This window comes from Argiope bruennichi, chromosome 11 (genome assembly GCF_947563725.1).
Source record: "Argiope bruennichi chromosome 11, qqArgBrue1.1, whole genome shotgun sequence".
Lineage (NCBI taxonomy): Eukaryota > Metazoa > Arthropoda > Arachnida > Araneae > Araneidae > Argiope > Argiope bruennichi.
The window spans coordinates 17,596,469-17,601,488 of record NC_079161.1 but is presented as its reverse complement, the minus strand read 5'-3'; positions in this window follow the sequence as shown (position 1 = coordinate 17,601,488).

Below are 5,020 nucleotides of genomic sequence, written 5' to 3'. Positions count from 1 at the left end.
AGGAAGGTGCATTCATAATAGCGCTATGCTCATTATATAGTTCAGGAGGCTACATTCATGGTAGCGCTATTTATCAATGATGTTTTTGTATTACGATATTTTTATACAAAATTTTTCAAATATCAAGGTCCCGTGCAGTGGATGCAGAAAGAAGGGAAAGAAGGGCAGGAAAAAAAGAAAAAACCTAAAGAGTACAAATTTTGTGTACTTTTTATTTTTTATTTTTGCAGTAAATAGTAGCTCACTAGTTTGAAATCCCTAATAAATAATGAAAACAGCAAAAACGTTAAGAATGAAATCGCTTAACTATTCTCTTTGACTCAACTCAGGAGATAAGGAAAAAAAAATAATCAAGAAATGGAAGTCAAAATCGACTGACTCACTACTTACTCAGTATTCGACAATTACAGATTTGTCTCCTAGATTTTTATAATTTTCATAGCAGAATAAAGAAGCTCCCGGAAAACATCGTAACTTCGCTCCTAATCAATATATCACCAAGGTTCTTGCTGTTTCTGGAAGCTTCTATTTTGTCACCTAACTAGCCAAATGAGTCGCCAAATGGTCGTCAAATTTTATGCAAAAATCGGAAGTCATTGATCTGTCATCCATTAAAGCTATGCGTAAAACTACATTCCTTACCCTGAAAGCGAATGCGCTGGGAAGCATCATTACAATTTGTAATCTTATTTTTATAAAAACATAAACCTCAATATTCCTACAATTAGTTCATTACTAGTTCATCATTAGTTCATATTCCTACTATTAGTTCACATTCTCCCTATATATATTTATTTATATATCTTGTTCAAATTTTCAATCGTTAATAAAATACTTTTTATTCATCCATTCAAGTTCAAATATATTTTTTTAAACTTGTAATGGATGACACTTGATGTTAATACGGTTTTTTTCAAATATTAATTCATTAATTAAATTTAATTAATTCCGTCTACCATTTTCGCCAAACCTGATATTATCGCCAAAAGAATGCGCAATCCTTGGCGCATTCTTGCCAATCCTTTGGCGCATTTTCGTGAGCGTTGACAGGTCGATGGGATAATCCCAAAGTACTTTACAAAGTACTATACAAAGTAAGTAAATAGTAAGTTTCTCAAAGTTTTTTTTTTTTTTTTTTTGTCCTTGTGGAAGTTCTAGAAATTTTATGGTTACAATAAAAACATTCTATAGGTTCTATTAAATAATGCCTTCAATTTAATCTGAAAATTTTTATACTTATTTTTTTGATAATTATTTAATAAAAAGTAACTAAAATAAAAAATTTCTTTGTTGACCTATGCAGAAATTGAATTAAAAAAATTATATTACTTGTTGTATATTTGGAAAGCATTTGAAAAAACAGGAGAAAAAAATGGTTTATCAAATTTGCTATTGTAAAGAAATTTTTTATTCTTTAGCTATTTCTAAAATAATAAAAAATCCCTTATTTTTCAGCATCTCTGTAGAGCCTTACTTAACCAGAAGAGGAAGTAAAATTATTCATTTGTTGACTTTTTAGCCACTCACATATAATATTTCTGTCAAATATCTCGTTTTTTTACTGGAGTTTAAATCTTCTTTGGATTTTAGATCAATTTCCAGTCAGCTATAAAAAAAAGTGTCATGTTTTAACCAAAGTGTCATTAGTTATCATTTTAGTTTTATATTATATTTCTAAAAACATATAAAAAAGAATTCCATAAATTACATATCTTTAGGCATCTCCTGCGGGGACATCAAATGCTTTTTTGTCGGCTGCAAGACGATTCACTTCGTCCTCATTGGTGATGCTGTGAGTAACTCCTTCCATGCAGCCTCTCAATGCGGCTGCAACGAAGTCGTCGTTTCACGAGAATTTTGGAAATCCGTCATTCAGATAGAAGACTATAAATACCAGACTCTGCCCGATGAATATGTCACGGTGAGCTTTACATCTTGTATACAAAGAAAAACTTTTGTAATCTTCAAATAATTTCAACTCGAGATCCTGATGTATCTTAAAGTTTTAGATCTCCTTGAATTGGAAAGACACATTTAAAACCAAAAGGCGCGGTTTCCCCAAAGCTTTCTCGCATACTTTCTAATAAATTTGTCACGCCAGAGAACGCCTTACGTGGCATTAGCTTACAATAGTTACGAAATATTAATCTTTGGCGTGAATTTAGCATTTTTACGGAATCTATCACTTGTTCCTTGGCGAGTTTTTTTTGGCGATTAATTCCTGGCATACGGTTAATAGTAATTGTAAAGAACCAAATTTGTGATTTAGATACGTTTTTCCCATCTGAATAAAACAAACATTTGCTACAAAATTGCACTTATACTCATAAAATCTCATACCAAACTAAGTATATAAGACTTTGCCTAATATATTAAGTCATATTTTGAGTTATCGCATTTACATGTTTCTAAAAGTACAGACTCTCAGACGGTCAACCCATTGTTGGATTTGGCTCAAAATTTGATGGATGCCTACGTTATAGATGTTAATCTCTGTACTGAATATTATCTATCCAGCTCTCTTCATTTTGCACCTATCGTGCAATCTTATATTCAAACAACTGGATAGACAGGTCTCTCCTAAAAGGATTTTATAGAAATCTGCAAATTTGGTGCAAAGCCCTTAAACGAAATTTCAACCGTCTAGCTCAAAGCGTTTTAGATTTATCTTTGTCACTGTCAGACAGACTGACAATTTCCAAAAATATTGTTACGAATATGTAATGCTGCTTCCCAGCATAGTTGGTTCCACCATCGGAAATAATGTTTTACAGTCATCTGTACTGGACGGAGGTTCCAAAGCTTGGCGACAACCTTGCCGACTTGGCGACGAATTTGGCAACTTTGGCGCCAAAATAGATTATACCCGAAACATCGAGAATTTTCCCGAGCGTCCAGTAGGAACCGAGATACGCCTCGAACGTTCCTGATTGGTTGAGAGGCGTCTAGCTCCGCCTCCTGAGACCTATAAAAGGAAGCGGCCGCAACTGCTAGGGCAGAGTAGTCGGAACCGACGATAAAAAACTGGCCTGCCAGAGATAAGCGGAGCAGCGACGGAGTGAAGTTAGTGCTACTGTCTGTAGTAGAGTTTTGTATGCTGCACGCCTCGGCTGAAGATAATCGTCTTCTGTGCTGTATATAGTTGTCGTCTTTGTGCTGTCCTGTGTGCCTTCGTGTAAATAAACGTCGTTGTTTTATTTTCTACTGCCGCCGGTTGATTGAGCGTTCTCCACACCATATAACTCCCACTATCCAAACGAACCCCGGAAATTTCGTAACAATATGTTTTTCGAGCTCAGGAGCGTTTAAAACGTAAAGATTCGTCAGAATCTCGTGTTCGAATTTTTTGACAATTGCAATATGTTCTCTGTACTACATATACTAGGAAATAAAAAGATCTCTGTTTGTCTGTGAACACGATAAATCAAAAACATTTTAAGTTGATTAACTGAAATTTCGTATGAGGTCTTTATATCAAGTTTGTAGATTTCTAGCAAATTTTGAACGAAATCCATTCATCTGAAATTTGTCTGTCTTCATGAGACAAGTGAACATAATAATGACAAAATGTAAGCACCTAAGTAAATAAAATTTTGTACTCAAATAGCATTTAAAATGTGACTTTGGAGTAAATTTTGAATCCATTTAGGCCGACCATCTGTCCGCCTGTACTTTCGCATACATGTAAAAGCGATAATTCTAAAACGCAATGACGTTTTTGAATTGTTATGTTAACAACGAACATTTATTATGTACGCGAACAAAATAGACAGACTTCACAATGACGGATTTTCGCCAAAACCTGAAGCAAATTTACAGCTTTTGGTTAAAGATCATATACGAAATTGTTTTCATCTCGCTCAATGCATTTTTGTGATATCGCATTTACAGGCAAACAACAAAATTCCATAAAAGATTTTGTGGACTCCCCAGAAATCTGAGCTATGGATATTCATCAAAACATCATTTCTCAACAATTTGACGATTAGATACTTTCTCTTTATAAATCTGCTACATATAAGAAGTCCTACTCTTACATATAACAAGAAATGATCTATTTTACATTAAAATTGGCAAAATGGTATTTTAAATAAAGGTGTATATTTTCGACAGTAAATTGTTTCTAGTAAAATTCTTCAACAAATTTCTTCATGCCTTAAATGATACATTTTTGTTGTATTTTTAGATTTACTCTGTGGATAAGAATAGCGATGTATCGGCGGATCCTGAAGTAGTGGCAAGTAAATCGTCGTCAAGTGAACAAACTCTTAGTGGTAAGTTTCCTTAATTTTTTGAAAGAGCGAGCTTTACATATATTTCATATCTTAGATCCGACAGAAATGTTTAGTATTAAACGAGAACGTAAGATGAGTGCATACTATTACGAAGTGATAAAAACGTATCCCTAACATGCCGACCTTGGCGACCAAATTTGGTGACTTGGCGACGAAAGGAATTTTCTAGAAGACTCCAGATGGTCCCAACATTATATCACCGAGACCAGTTTTTCCTTGAAACTTGGAGAAAGTTCTGGGACTTTCCTAAGATTACGCCACTTCCTGTAAATGACATCACTTCCTGTGGGAAGACTATAAAAAAAGCAAGCAATCGAGACCGAGGGATTTTTGGAGAGGATTAGACAGCAAGCAAGCAAGTTGCTGAACTAGCGATTAAATGTGTTGCGATTGATTAGCGGTATATGTAGAAGAAAAATTTTGTAACAATACTTTGCTACATCAATTCAACTAAAACTGAAAGCATTAATGAGCATTAAATACTTTTGACATGGAAAGGAAAATACATTGTTTAACATAATGCTAAGTAGGTCTTTGATTTCATGAACCGCATTTCGATTTTCCTACTCTAACGTACACGGTGCACGTAAGACAAGTAAGTCAACCATCTAACTCTCCGACCAGCCCTAAGGCACACGGATTTAAACCATAAAACTGAATGACCGGACCGCCGCAACAGCAATTGGCGGGAACTGTGGTTGAGTCCTAAGGGCCGTCACCGGCCA